This window comes from Bubalus kerabau, chromosome 1 (genome assembly GCF_029407905.1).
Source record: "Bubalus kerabau isolate K-KA32 ecotype Philippines breed swamp buffalo chromosome 1, PCC_UOA_SB_1v2, whole genome shotgun sequence".
NCBI lineage: Eukaryota > Metazoa > Chordata > Mammalia > Artiodactyla > Bovidae > Bubalus > Bubalus kerabau.
This window is the reverse complement of record NC_073624.1, coordinates 121,965,889-121,982,346: the sequence shown is the minus strand read 5'-3', so window position 1 is coordinate 121,982,346 and position 16,458 is coordinate 121,965,889.

The following is a 16,458-nucleotide window of genomic DNA, read 5'->3' as shown; positions in this document are numbered from 1 at the left end:
CGAGAGCAATGACGCGCTCCCCCTCGCCACACGCATCGAGACCTAACTTCCCTGGCGCCACACAAGAGGCTCCCTGAGCTCCCCGTCGTACCTCCTGAGAAACCAACACAGGCGCTGCAGCTCGGTAAAACCACCAAGACCCCCCCGTCATCGTGAGATGAGGGCCTTCTTTTCCTGCATGTCCTGGAGTGCAATCCCGAGTCCTCTCTCCAAACTCCAGAGGAGGCTTGACTCCCTTTAGTCCACTCAGTGGGCTCCAAGAAATACCCGTCGCGACTCGAGAAGAGAGAGAAGTCCTTTGTTTCCCCTCGAGACAACGCCTGACTCCTGGGTGAGTCTGGAATGCAACCCCAAGATCCCAGTAATCCCTTGAGAGGAACATTAGGTCCTAGACACAAGCCTGGATGAGGTTTCTTTTGCCCTGCAGTGACTCGAGCGCAACCCCCAGCTCTCCCTCACAACTCGAATGGAAGATTCGGCTTCCCTGGGCCAACACAAGAGGAAGCCAGAAATCCCCTTCGTAACTCGAGAATCCCGCCGCAACTTGAGAAAAACCACGTGTTTCCAACGTCATCCCAAGATGAGGCCCTTGCTGCTATGGCGTCTCAAGAAAAGAACCACGTTCCGTCTTGAAGTGCGAAACGGTACTTTGCACCCTTGATGCAACACCAAATGTTCCCAGACACGCCGGTCTCACTCGACAGGAACACCGAGGTTCCCGCACCACTTCATCTGAGCACCTTCTCCCCTCCTGTTCGCGACAGGAGGGTCTATTCCCCTTCTTTGTTTGGAAGGGGTTCCCCACATTATCGGCACACCTCAGGGTGAGGCCGGTCTCACGAGGAAATTCGAGGCGTAGCGTCGTGGGTGGTGTCACATGCCGAAATACCCCGATTTCCCGGCCCACTCTTGAGAAGAACCCGATGTCCGGACACCTCTTCGAAGGCAACCCTGTGGACGAAGGCACAAAACGAAGGGTCACTGACACTCCCGTGCATCATTCGGTAAAAGCCGCAGGTTCCACACACAGCTCGACAAGAGGCCTGTCATCCCATGAACAACTCGAGAGGCAAGCAGAGTTCCATTCCTCCACTCAAGACGAGGCCTGACTCTCCGGTCCCAGCTCTGAAGGGACCCTGCGATCGGAGTCCGAAATGGAGAGGAACCCTGAGGTTCCTGACTCCAATCGAGATGAGGCCCTCTTCCATTACACCAAAAACAGTGGAGGCCCGAGAGGCCCCTCCCAAATCCACAGTATCGCGACTTCTCAGAGGCACCCTTAGAAGCTCGCTGAGGTCACCGGCACAAGTCGAGGGAACACAGGGTTTCCTGACGCAACCCGAGAAAGACCTCGAAAATCCTCCTTCAACGCATCTTGAATCCCGATTCCCCTACCATGACTCGAGAGCAATGACGCATTCCCCCTCGCCACTCCCATGGAGACATGATTTCCCTGGCACCACACGAGAGGCTCCCTGAGCTCCCCGTCATACCTCGTGAGAAATCCCACACTGGCTCCCCAGCTCGTGAAAACCCACGAGACGCCTCCGTCATCACGAGATGAAGGCCTTCTTTTCCTGCATGGCCTGGAGAGCAATCTCGAGGCCTCTCTTCAAACTCCACAGGAGGCCTGACTCCCTTTAGGCCACTCTTTGGGCTCCAAGAGATACCCGTTGGGACTCGAGAGGAGAGCGGAATTCTTTGCTTCCCCTATATACCAGGCCTGACTCCTCAGGTGAGTCTGGAATGCAACCCCGAGATCCTTGTCGCCCCTGGAGAGGAACATTAGGTCCTAGACACAAGCATAGATGAGGTCTCATTTGCCCTGAAGTGACTCGAGAGCAATCCCCTGCTCTCCCTCGCACCTCGAATGGAAGAATCGACTTCCCTGGGACAACACAAGAGGAAGCCTGAATTCCCTGTCATAATTCGAAAATCCCGCCGCAACTCGAGAAAAACCACGTGGTTCCCCCGTCATCACAAGATGAGGCCCTTGCCAGCTACAGCGTCTCAGGAGAAGCCCCACGTTCCATCTTGAAGTTTAAAACGATAATTGGCAACCTTGATGTTACCACAAAAGTTCCCCGACACCCTGGTCTCACTCGAGGGGAACACCAAGGTTCGGTGCACCGCTTGTTCTGAGCCCCTTATCCCCTCCTGATCGCGATGGGAGGGTCGATTACCCTGCTTTGTCTGGAAGGGGTTCCGGACCTTCCCGGCGCACCTCAGGATGAGGCCGGTCTCACGAGGAAATTCGAGACGTAGCCTTGTGGTTGGTGCCACACGCCGAAAGACCCCGATTTCCCTGTCTGCTCTTGGTAAGAACCCAATGCTAGGACACCTCTTCGAAGGCAATCCTGTGGACGAAGGCACAAAACCAAGGGGTCTGACACCCTCGTGCATCGTTGGAAAAGCCCGCAAGTTCCACATACAGATCGACAAGTGGCCTGTCACCCCATGAACAACTCGAGAGGCAAGAGGAGTTCAATTCCTCCACACAAGACGAGGCCTGACTCTCCTGTCCCAACTCTGCATGGACACTGAGATCCGATTCAGAAATGGAGAGGAACCATGAGGTTCCTGCCTCAACTCGAGATAAGGCCCTCTTCTACTGCACCAAACCCAGTGGAGTTCGGAGCGGCCCCTCCCAACTGCACAGTATCCCTGACTTCTCAGAGGCACCCTGAGAAGCTCCCTGAGGTCACGGGCATAAGTCGAGGGAACCCAGGGTTTCCTGCCATAACCTGAGAAAAGCCTCGAGAGTCCTTCTTCACGCGTCTTGAGGCCCGATTCCCCTACCATGACTGGAGAAAAATGACGCGCTCCCCCTCGCCACGCGCATGAAGATCTGACTTCCCCGGCACCGCATGAGAGGCTCCCTGAGCTCCCCATTGTACCTTGTGAGAAACCCCACACTGGCGCCGCAGCTTGAGAAAACCCACGAGACGCCCCTGTCATGGTGAAATGAGGGCCTTCTTTCCTGCATGACCTGAAGAGCAATCCCGAATCCTCTCTCCAAACTCCAAAGGAGGCTTGACTCCCTTTAGGTCACTCAGTGGGCTCCAAGAGATACCCGTTGATACTCAGGAGAAGAGCGGTGTCCTTTGCTTCCCCTCGAGATGAGGCCTGACTACGAGGGTGAGTCTGGAATGCAACCCTGGATCCCTGTCGCCCCTGGAGAGGAACCTTAGGTCCTGGACAAAAGCCTAGATGAGGTCTCTTTGGCCCTGCAGTGACTCAAGCGCAACCCCTAGCTTTCCCTTGCAACTCGAATGGAAGATTGGCCTTTCTGGGCCAACACAAGAGGAAGCCTGAATTTCCAGTCGTAATTCGAGAAACCCGCCGCAACTCGAGAAAAATCACGTGGTTCCCCGTATTGCAAGATGAGGCCCTTGCCCCCTACAGCGTCTCAAGAGAAGTCTCACATTCCGTCTTGAAGTGAAAAACAGTACGTGGCACCCTTGATGCGACCCCAAAAGTTCCCCTATATACCGATCTCACTAGAGGGGACACTGAAGTTCCTGGCACCACTTCATCTGAGGCCTTTCTCCTCTCATGATCGCGATAGGAGGGTCGATTCCACTGCTTTGTCTCGAAGGGGGTCCCGACCTTCCCGGCGCACCTCAGGATGAGGCCGATCTCACGAGAAAATTCGAGACGTAGCCTCGAGGGCCATACTACATGCCTAAAGACCCCGATTCCATGGTCCACTTTTGATCAAAACCAGACTCCTGGACACCTCTTCAAAGGCAAGCCTGTGAATGAAGGCACAACGCGTAGGGGCACTGACACCCCGTGCATCTTCCGGAAAAACCCGCAGGTTCCTCACACAGCTCCACAAGTGGTCTGTCACCTCGTGAACAACTCGAGAAGGAAGCGGAGTTCCATTCCTCCACACAAGACGATGCCTGACTCTCCTGTCACAACTCTAGGGACCTTGCGCACCGAGTCAGAAATGGAGAGGAAGCCTGAGGTTCCTGCCTCCACTCAAGACGAGGCCCTTTTCCATTGCCGCAAAACCAGTGGAGTCCCGACAGACCCGTCCCAAATCCACAGTATGCCTGACTTCTCAGAGGCACCCTGAGAAGCTCCCTAAGGTCACCGGCAGAAGTCGACGGAACCCAGGGTTTCCTGCCGCAACCCGAGAAAGACCTTGAGAGTCCTGCTTTAACGTGTCTTGAGGCCCGATTCCCGTACCATATCTCGAGAGCAATGACGCGCTCCCCCTTGCCATGCGCATGGAGACCTAACTTCCCTGGCGCCACACGAAACGCTCCCTGAGCTTCCCGTCGCACCTCGTCAGAAACCGCACACTGGCACCGCAGCTCGAGAAAACCAACAAGACGCCCCTGTCATCGCGAGATGAGGGTCTTCTTTTCCTGCATGGCCTGGAGAGAAATCCTGAGTCCTCTCTCCAAACTCCACAGGGGGCTTGACTCCCTGGAGGCCACTCAGTGGGCTCCAAGAGATACCTATCGCGACCCAGGAGGATATCAGAATCCTTTGTTTCCCCTCGAGCCGAGGCTGACTCACTGGGTGAGTCTGTAATGCATCACCGTGATCCCTATCGCCCCTGGAGAGGAACATTAGGTCCTGGACACAAGCCTAGATGAGGTCTATTTTGACCTGCCGTGACTCGAGAGCAATTCCCACCCAGCTCTCCCTGGCAACTCGAATGGAAGAATGGACTTCCCTGGGCCAACACAAGAGGAAGCCTGAATTCCCCGTCGTAAGTCAACAATCCCATCGCAACTCAAGAAAAACCACGTGGTTAACCCGTCACCACAAGATGAGGCCCTTGCCAGCTACAGCGTCTCAAGAGAAGTCTCACGTTCCATCTTGAAATTTGAAACGGTACTTAGCACCTTTGATGCGACCCCAAAAGTTCCCCGACATCCCAGTTTTACTCGAGGGGAACATCGAGGTTCCCGGCACCAATTCATCCGAGCCCCTTCTCCCCTCCTGATTGGGACAAGAGGGTCGATTCACTTGCTTTGTCTGAAAGGGTTACCAACCTTCCTGGTGCACCTCAGGTTGAGGTCCGTCTCAAGAAGAAATTCGAGACGTAGGCTTGTGGGTGGTGCCACATGCCGAAAGACCCTGATTTCCTGGTCTGCTCTTGATAAGAACCTGAAGGCTGGATACCTCTTCGAAGGCAACCCTGTGTATGAAGGCAAAAAACGAAGGGGAACTGACACCCCCATGCATCGTCCAGATAAAACTGCAGGTTCCACACACAGCTCGACAAGTGGTCTGTTATCCGGTGAACAACTCGAGAGTCCAGTGGAGTTCCATTCCTCCACACAAGACGAGGCCTGACTCTCCTGTCCTAACTCTGTAGGGACTCTGTGTTCAGAGTCAGAAATGGAGAGCAAGCCTGAGGTTCCTGCTTCAAATCGAGATGAGGCCCTCTTCTGACAAGGTCCAGCCTTGGCTGGTCCAGGGTTTTCGAAGGGGAGACAGAGTAGGCGACCTATTGATTTATTTATCAAAGATATAAAGAGTAATAGAATGAGGATAGCTCAGTAGGAAAATATACTGGAGAAAAGAAGCTGAGTAGCTTGGTTTATGCGGAAAATCAGTATAACCTGTGACACCAGGTTAGCTCTGACCACGGAGGCCGCAGGCTCCCTCTCGAATAGCGAAAAGTGCCCCACCTTAGACACCTTCTCAAGTGGTCTTCGAAGCCCAGGCAAATAAATGGTCGCAGAGGATATCCGCGCTCCAGATGGACACTCATCTGAAAATTGAGGGGAAGAATGACATTAGGAGACTAAGCGTTGGCAATCAAGGCCCGTAGCTTTATTTCCAACAGGGGTTTTTATACCCTAAGTTACACATAGAGGATAATGGGGATGCAAAGACAGCAGCCTTTGATCCTTATCAAAAACCAGGGTTTCTTTCCTGCAAATGTATCGTATACAAATGGTTTAGGTGATTTACATCATCTTCTAGCCAGAAGGCCTATTAACATTTTATGACTCTTGACAAAGACTTATCAACCGTAAGACTTATTTTCTCTAAGAGTAATTATTTTAAGGTTTGGCCCCATCTTTCGAAGATAAAATTGCATTCCTATAGGGCAGATGTGTAATGGGTTTACAACAAAGGAAAGAATTTATTACCTTAAGGGTCTAAAGTTAGTAACACCAAGGCCACTACTTATTTCTTCTACATACCAACTATATTAATTAATACACATTCAAGGATACAATTCAGGGGATGTGGAAACTTGGCAACAAGCATTGGTTCATCAATGAAATCTTTTACTAGTTTTATTCTGACAGTTTCTAACTCTCTGAGAGGCTCTAAGCTATTTGAATATCTTAAGCTTTCCGTGCCTCTTGAGGCTCGGAGACTGTAAACAATTGTATGCATTGCTGTAGGAGACCGGGTAAACTTGTCAGGCGAGTTAGAGAGCCATCTGACGTGTTTGGATTTAAACACTCCTAATTGCCCAGGAACTTTATTAATTGGAGCTGTAAGTTAGCTCTTTGACAGAGAGAGTGAGATGGTGGTGGGGGACAGCCCCCAGTAAAGTCAGAGGTGAGAGCACAAAGCAATAAAGTAGGCAGACTCTGGTTTTGGGGGGTAGATGCTCAAGAATATCCGGGAGGACTCCCGAGGCTCGATCCCGCCTTTGTGTATGCCCAGCCTCCTTCCTCATGACCTTTGTCACGAGTGGAATGTCTCTCGCCGGCTCCCGGCATCTCCCCGTTTTTTATTTCTTAAAACAGCCAGATGTAGCTCAGTCGCGAGCCTCTGAATACTCTCCCGAAGAATCCTGACAATACAAGGAAGAATGATTATGAGAAGCAGAATAAAGCAGCCACCGCAGCATAGCTAAAGACATTAGACAGAATATTCTTTCCTGAGATGTAGTTAGGGAAAGTATGGAAGAAATCATTTGCTGTTCCAGCAGCAGTAAAATCTAATCGGGAGTGCTCCATGGTTGCTATTTGATAGTGAAGTTTCCCTACGTCTCAACCAATGTCAGAGCTGTTCCAGATACCTGAAATATGGTTTTTAATCTTTTCCCATTCAAAATCTGTCTCATTTACTTTCAGGGGTGTTACACATATCCACCGATAGTCAGCATGACACGACAATGCCATTTTCACCTTTAAAGCCTGCAATTCAGTCCCAATATGTATTACTGCTTCCTCTAGGGCGTCTACCCTCATTTCTAATTTTCTCTCTATAGCTTCCTGTGTTGCCAATGTTAAAGAAACATTTTTGGACATAGAATCAACATATTGAGCAGTATGTACTTGTTGAGTCAATGATATTGCTGCCACAGTAACAGAAGTGATTGCACTTATCAAAGCTGCTGTTCCCAAGATAAGTAAGCCCACAAACCGTCGTGTTGGCATTAAATCCTGTAGTTGTTGTAATACAGCAAGACCATAATTCAATAAGTGGTTACATCATAAGATAAGGTGGATGTTGTAACATTACAAAGGAGCAAACATTATATTGAGGGTTTAAACAAGATGAACCAGGGAGCAGCTGTAGGCATCGGCCCGGGGGAGCAGTGTCTCCAGCATCAGGAGGCAGAACGCGAGCGGCAGGCTGTGGGCCAAGGCGCCTATGGCGGGCGGAGGGGCAGGGTTTGTGGTTTAGGGCTAGCCGCCACCGCTTGGGCTCAGGGCGGTCCCCTCTCGCCGGTGGGGCCACGCTGGTCTGGACGGCACTCTGCGGGCGCGCTTTCCTCTCTGGCCCTCACTCGCTGCACAGACTTCTTTGCTCTAGGTCACGGGGTGCAGCGAGGAGGGTGCGAGGCGCTGCTGGTGGCACGGAGGCGAGAGCTGGCTGGGGGAGGGGGAGCGAGCGAGTGCGCGCGCCGCGAACCTGGTCTTTGGGGAATGTGACATGACGAATTTGTCTGAGATCCAAACCAGAGAATCTGCATTCTGTAGAAATATACAAGCATACCCTCTCCCACAAGTAAGCAACACATCTGGCCTTTTTCACTCTCCCGTAAGGAGGCCTTTTTACTTGACCAGGGGCCGAGTCGTAGCCTGTAATTCAGGCATCTAGTGTCTCATCATTGTAGTCTGCCCCTGTGTGTTTACGTTTAAGTGATTAATTACAATTGGAACATAACTTCACTATTTGTCTAGCTGTTTCCCTATGGATATGTTAATTTAGGTCTAATGTTTAGTTTAGGTCTCTGTATAAATTTAAGTAATAAATGTATAGCCTCCTTATCTCATTTTGGTATACAGGTATACAGATATACCTAAATGCAAAATGCATTTATATATGTATTTATATATGGCAACAAGTATAAAGTTATTGACATATAATATATATAAATCAATATACTTGAATTAATCTATAATTAATATATTAATTAATATATATTACAACAATACAACACATACACAGCTAATACCAACCAACACAAACCAATATACTGTAATAATACATGTCACACATTTATAATTATACAGTATATAGAACATATATCATCACAGCACATCAATCCATACCAATTAATATCAGCCACACACACATTATATTACTGCCATATATATTTAATTATACAGATATATATATATATGTGTGTGTGTGTATAGTATACATATTAATTTGTATACATATTAATTTATATACAAATTGATTAAGTATAGAGCTATAAATAGAATTAGGCATACCTTTATTATATTTTATTTATACCCATACCTAATTAGGCAAACTGTAATTAGGCAAATACATTTATATTATGTATTTATAACAATATATAAAGTATTGTTAAATGTACCACCTGTACAGCATCTCCACCCCACATACCACTTTCTCTAATCCCACGAACTCATTTTCAGTATTATGTGTTGGCCAGGAGCTGGGCTAGTCTTTCCCAGCAATGTTAAGAGACGTCTGTTCCTGTGTCTAATAGCCCTGGCGTTTTATTCTCTTGAAGTAAAAGATCTTTTAAAGGCCTTGGAACTGTAATTTCCTGCACCCAAAAGGCTAGATCACTAGATCCAAATGTTTTGTGGCTCTTAGCTTGAGAAGTCAAGTTTTTCCTTGTCTGATAGTAAGGTAAAAGTAAAAGCTGTGTTACTCTTTGACCTTTATTAATTTGTACAGTTTTGATAGGCAGTGAGATCAAGACTTTAATTTCTCAATATCATCAGAATCTACTACACCATGCACCAGCGAAATTTCTTTTCTTTCTTTTTTTTTATTTAATTTTTTTTTTAAAAGAAAGCGAGCTACACCCCAGGACAAATCTTACAATGTCCTCAGATAGGGGGCCAGCCACTCCGGTTGGAATTGGAGTAAGCGGCACATGAGGGGTTAATATTGTTATTAAATCTCCTTGCCTTTTCGCTTTTCTCCTAGCCTGGGTGAGACCCCCCTGAGGGAGTTTTCTCCAAGGAGCACGCCCTGCATATTGTGTACTAAAAGCTCCTTTGTTTAAAAATCTTTTTATCTTCCTCAGTCTTAGGCAACACTTTGGGAGGCTTTGGGGGCAAAGTGGGGAACTCCTGGGTCCTGGGAGGCACAATCGAAGGCCGAGGCGGTTGCTTTAAATCAGAAAGTGGTGGATAAGTTTTTTAAAGGTTTGCACAGAGGGGGAGGGAGCTCGCCAGGGCTCTCGGCCGCAGCGTCCTGTAAGCCCTCTCCTCCCTCGGGAGGTAGACCACTTTCTCCCTCCTTTTTTTTTTTTTCAATAGCAGAAAATATGATCTGTGCAGTAAATGGAGACTCACCACCATCCACCTCTATAGCTTCCCCCATAGGCTATTTAACAGCCTCGTGACGGAGGTCCAGGACATTTCTACTCATATTCCACAGTCAATAAATATTTGTCTATTCTTAGATGCAGAGAAATCCATTTTTAATTTTTTTTTTAATTTTAGAGAATATTTTTATTTATTTTGTAACCTCTTTACCCTGGCTAAACTTCAGAGGGGACTAGAAAAGAAGCCTCAAGGTGAGGATCAAGTTCATCCTTGGGACTAGAGAAAATCCTTCTCCGGGAAACTCCTAGCGGTGGCCCTTTACCCCGACATGGAGGAGGAGGCATAGGGGGATGGGAGCATCCTGAAGTTTTCCTCTTCTGTTCCGGAGATCCTTTAACTGTTTGGTAACTAAATCTTACGAACTGTCTGATCGGGGATGTTTCCCTCAACCTCCTAGTAGCGGATGGTCTGATTAGGGATGTTTTCTTAAATTTTAGGAGCATCTTTAGCTAAAAAAAAAAACAATCCTCATCAGAATGGCATCGAGCTGCTGTTTCCTCTAAACCTTTTTCAAATTGAGGGGAGAGCTGATCTTTCTTTTCATCCCTATCTTTTACATGCTCATTGGCAGTCATAGTGGCTAGCCATTCATTTAGCTGTCGATAGCTAGGTATAGCCTCTTCATTTTCACTTTTCTTTATAACAGGTACCTTTTCAGATTTGCTTTTTTGTTTAACAGGTACTTTTCCAACTTTACTTTCCTCTTTAACAGGTACCTTTTCAAATTCATGAGCTGGATCTAAAACATCTCTAGTCATATTCCACAGAGGAAAGGTGTAAGTAGGGATTTTTTCCAAACCTTGCTGAGCACAATAAGCTCTTAGCTGTTTTCCTAGTTTTTTCAAGATATCTAGGTTAACAGTGCCTTGTTGTAGAAACCAAGGGCAGTGGTCTTGTACAAATGTAAAAAATGATTGAATGGAAGATTTTTTAACCTTGATTCTTCTTTTACTTAATAACTGTAAAATTACTCCTATAAAGAGCTGTCTTTCATTTGATTCAGTGTTGCCCATGTCAGAAACTTAAGGATAGTAAAAGATTTTGCTTTTAGCTATCTAAAGATTAGGCCTTTTTTGTCAGCCTTTTTAGAAACCGTTTTTTCTCTCTAACTCTTCAACACTTCCCACTCCTCTCGCCCTGTCTATTCTACAGGGGGATCTGCAGCCCCCTAAGTGGGATCCTATCTGTCCCCAAAACTGAACACTGGGGGAATGGGGTTGGGGATTTACCTTCGAAATGCCTGTCTCGGGTGCCACCTGCAGAGGTCCAGCCCCAGCTGATCCAGAGTATTCGAAGGGAAGATGGAGTAGGCGACGTATTTATATATTTATTTATTCATCAAAGATATAAAGAGTAATAGAATGAGGATAGCTCAGTAGGAAAATTCAGTGGAGAAAAGCAGCTGAGTAGCTTGGTTTATGTGGAAAATCAATATAACCCGTGACACCAGGTTAGCTCTGACCACGGAGGCTGCAAGTGCCCTCTAGAATAGAGGAAGGTGCCCCACCTTAGACACCTTATCGAGTGGGTCTTCGAAGCCCAGGCAAATAAATGGTCGCAGAGGATATCCGCGCTCCAGATGGACACTCATCTGAAAATTGAGGGGAATAATGACATGGGGAGACCAAGCGTTGGCGAGCAAGGCCCGTAGCTTTATTTTCAACACAGGTTTTAATACCCTAAGTTACACATAGAGGATAATAGGGGATTCAAAGTCAGCAGTCTTTAATCCTTATCAAAAACCAGGGTTTCTTTTCTGCAGATTTATCGTATAAAAATGGTTTAGATGATTTACATCGTCTTCTGGCCAGAAGACCTATTAACATTTTATGACTCTTGACAAAGACTTATCAACCATAAGAGTTATTTTCTCTAAGAGTAATTGTTTAAGGTTTGGCGCCATCTTTCGAAGATAAAATTGCATTCCTATAGGGCGGATGTGTAATGGGTTTACAACAAAGAAAATAATTTATTACCTTAAGGGTCTAAAGTTACTAACATCAAGGCCATTACTTATTTTTTCTACATACCAACTATATTAATTAACACACATTCAAGGATACAATTCAGGGGATGTGGAAACTTGGCAAAAAGCATTGGTTCATCAATAAAATCTTTTACTAGTTTTATTCTGACGGTTTCTAACTCTCTGAGAGGCTCTAAGCTATTTGAATATCTTAAACTTCCCGTGCGTCTCGAGGCTTGGAGACTGTACACAATCGTATGCATAGCTGTAGGAGACCGGGTAAACTTGTCAGGCGAGTTAGAAAACCATCTGAGGGGTTTGGATTTAAACACTACTAATTGCCCAGGAACATTATTAGTTGGAGCTGTAAGTTAGCTCTTTGACAGAGAGAGTGAGATGGTGGTGGGGGACATCCCCAGTAATGTCAGAGGTGAGAGAACAAAGCAATAAAGAAGGCAGACTTTGGTTTTTGGGGGTAGATGCTCAAGAATATACGGGGGAACTCCCGGAGGCTCGATCCCGCCTTTGCGTATGCCGAGACTCTTTCCTCATGACATTTGTCACGAGTGGAATGTCTCTCGCTGGCTCCCGGCAATCTTCCATTGCACCAAACGCATGGAGTCCCAAGAGGCCCCTCCCAACACCACAGTATCAGTGTCTTCTCAGAGGCACCCTGAGAAACTCCCTGAGGTCACCGGCACAAGTCGAGGGAACACAGGGTATCCTGCCGCAACCCGAGAAAGACCTCAAGAGTCCGTCTTCAACGCGTCTTGAGGCCGGATTCCCCTACCATGACTCGAGAGCAATGACACGCTCCCCCTCGCCATGCGCATGGACACCTGACTTCCCTGGCTCCACCGGAGAGGCTCCCTGAGCTCCCCGTCATACCTCGTGAGAAACCCCACACTGGCGCCGCAGCTCGGGAAAACCCACGAGACGCCACCGCCATTGCCAGATTGGGGACTTCTTTTCCTGCCTGACCTGGAGAGCAATCCCTGGTCCTTTCTCTAAACTTCACAGGAGGCTTTACTCCCTTTAGGCCACTCAATGGGCTCCAAGAGATACCTGTCGCGACTTGAGAGGAGAGCAGAGTACTTTGTTTCCCCTCGAGACGAGGCCTTACCTCGGGTGAGTCTGGAATGCAACCCCGAGATCCCTGTTGCCCCTGGAGAGGAACATTATGTCCTGGACAAAAGCCTAGATGAGGTCTATTTTGCCCTACAGTGACTCGAGAGCAACACCCATCTCTCCCTCGCAATTCGAATGGAAGATTGGTCTTCACTGGGCCAACACAAGAGGAAGTCTGAATTTCCCGTTGTAACTCGAGAATCCCGCCGCAACTCTTAAAAACCACGTGGTTCCCTATTCATCGCAATATGAGGCCTTTGCCCGCTACAGAGTCTCAAGAGAAGTCCCATGTTTCATCATAAAGTTCGAAATGCTACTTGGCACCATTGATGTGACCCCAAAAGTTCCCCAATATACCGGTCTCACTCCAAGGGAACACCGAAGTTCCTGGCACCACTTCATTTGAGTCCCTCCTCCCCTCTTGATCACGGCAGGAAGGTCTATTCCCCTGCTTTGCCTAGAAGGGGTTCCCGACCTTCATGGCGCACCTGAGGATGAGGCCAGTCTCACGAAGAAATTCGAGACGTAGCCTCGTGTTGGTGCCACGTGCCGAAAGACCCCGATTTCTCGGTCTGCTCTTGATAAGAACCCGATGCCCGGACACCTCTTCTAAGGCAACCCTGTGGATGAAGGCACTACACGAGGGGGCACTGGCAACCCTGTTCATCATGCGGAAAATCCCACAGGATCCACATACAGCTCCACAACTGGCCTGTCACCCCTTAAACAACGAGAGAGGCAAGCGGAGTTCCCTTCCTCAGACAAGATGAGGCCTGAGTATCCAATCCCAACTCTGCAGGCACGCTTCGATCTGAGTCAGAAATGGAGAGGAAACCTGAGGTTCCTGCCTCAACCCAAGATGAGGCCCTCTTCCATTAAAACAAACCCAGTGGAGTCCCGAGAGGCCCCTCCCATCTCCACCGTATCCCTGACTTCTCATAGGCATTCTGAGAAGCTCCTTGAGGCCACGGGCAAAAGTCGAGGGAAACAAGGGTTTCCTGCCACAACCGAAGAAAGACCTCGAGAGTCCTTCTTCAATGCGTCTTGAGGTCAGATTCCCCTACCATGGCTCGAGAGCAATAACGCGCTCCCCCTCACCACGCACATGGAGACCTGACTTCCCTGGCACCACACGAGAGTCTCCCTGAGCTCCCCGTCGTACCTCGTGTGAAACCCCACACTGGCGCTGCAGCTCGAGAAAACCCACAAGACCCCTCAGTCATCGCGAGATGAGGGCCATCTTTTCCTGCATGGCCTGGAGAGCAGTCCCAAGTCCTCTCTCCAAACTTCACAGGAGGCTTGACTCCCTTTAGGCCACAAAGTGGGCTCCAAGAGGTGCCCGTCGCTACTCGAAAGGAGAGCGGAGTCCTTTGCTTCCCTTCGACACGAGGCCTGACTCCCTGGGTGAGTCCGGAATGCAAACCTGACATCCCCGTGGCCCTTGGAGAGGAACATTAGGTCATGGACACAAGCCTAGATGAGGTCTCCTTTGCCCTGCAGTGACTCGAGTGCAACCCCCAGCTCTCCCTCACAACTCGAATGGATGATTTGACTTCCCTGGCCCAACAAAAGAGGAAGCCTGAAATCCTCGTCGTAACTCGAGAATCCCACTGCAACTCGAGAAAAACCACGTGGCTCCCCCGTCATCGCAAGATGAGGCCCTTGGCCGCTACAGCGTATCAAGAGAAGTCCCACGTTCCATCCTGAAGTACAAAACGGTACTTGGCACCCTTGATGCGACCCCCAAAGTTCCCGGACATACCGGTCTCACTCGAGGGAAACACCAAAGTTCACGGCACCACTTCCTGTGAGCCCCTTCACCCCTCCTGATCGCGACAGGAGGGTCGATTCCCATGCTTTGTCTGCAAGGGGTTCCCGACGTTCCCCGCGAACCTCTGGATGAGGCCGGTCTCATGAGGAAATTCGAAAAGTAGCCTCATGGTTGGTGCCACATGATGAAAGATCCCGAATTCCCAGTCCACTCTAGATAAGAACCTGACGCCTGGACATCTCTTCGAAGGCAACCCTGTGGATGAAGGCACAACACGAAGGGACACTGACATCCCCATGCATCGTCTGGAAAAATGCGCAGATTCCACTCACAGCTCCAAATGTGGACTGTCCCCCCTGAACAACTCGAGAGGCAAGTGAAGTTGCATTCCTTCACACAAGACGAGGCCTTACTCTCCTGTCCCAACTCTTCAGGGACCCTGTGATCGGAGTCAGAAATGGAGAGGAACCCTGAGGTTCCTGCCTCAACTAGAGAAGAGGCCCTCTTCCATTGAACCAAATTCAGTGGTGTCCCGAGAGGCCCCTCCGAACACCACAGTATACCTGAATTCTCAGAGGCTCCCTGAGAAGCTACCTGAGGTCACTGGCACAAGTCGAGGGAACCCAGAGTTTCCTGAAGTAACCCGAGAAAAACTTGGAGAGTCCTTTTTCAACGTCTCTTGATGCCCGATTCCCCTACCATGACTCCAGAGCAAGGACGCCCTCCACTCGCCACAAGCAGGAAAACTGACTTCCCTAGTACCACACAAGAGGCTCCCTGAGTACCCCATCGTACCTCGTGAGAAAACCCACACTGGCGCCGCAGTTCGAGAAAAACCACAAGATGCCCCCGTCAAGGAGAGATGGGGGCCTTCTTTTCCTGCTTGACCTGGAGAGCAATCCCTGGTCCTCTCTCCAAACTTCACAGGAGGATTGACTCCCTTTAGGCCACTCAGTTGGGTCCAAGAAATACCCGGTGCGACTCGAGAGGAGAGCGGAGTCCTTTGCTTCCCTCGAGACGAGGCCTGACTCCCCGGGTGTGTTTGGAATGCAACCCCGAGATCCCTGTCACCCCTGGAGTGGAACATTATGTCCTAGACACAAGCCTAGATGAGGTCTATTTTGCCCTACAGTGACTCGAGAGCAACCTCCATCTCTCCCTCACAATTTGAATGGAAGATTGCTCTTCCCACGGTCAACACAAGAGGAAGTCTGAATTTCCCATCGTAATGCGAGAATTCAGCCTCAATCTTAAAAACCATGTGGTTCCCCCTTCATCGCAATATGAGGTCCTTGCCAGCTAGAGTCTCAAGAGAAGTCCCAGGTTCCATCTTAAAGTTCGAAATGCTACTTGGCACCCTTGATGCGACCCCAAAGTTCCCCAACATACCGGTCTCACTCCAGGGGAACACCGAAGTTCCCGGCGTCTCCAGAGATGTCCCATATTCCGTCCTTAAGTGCGAAACGGTACTTGACACCCTTGATGCGACTGCAAAAGTTCCCAGACACGCTGGGTTCCCTCGAGGGGAACACCGAGGGTCCCGGCACCACTTCATCTGAGCCCCTTCTCCCCTCCTGATCGCGACAGGAGAGTCAATTCCCCTGCTTTCTCTGGAAGGGGTTCCTGGCCTTCCTGGTGCACCTCAGGATGAGGCCGGTCTCAGGAGGAAATTCGAGACTAGCCATGTGTGAGGTGCCACATGCCGAACGACCCCAATTTTCCGGTCTGCTCTTGATAAGAACCCGATGCCCGGACACCTTTTTGAAGACAACACTGTGGGTGAAGGCACAACACGAAGGGGCACTGACATCCCCGTGCATAATCCATAAAAATATGCA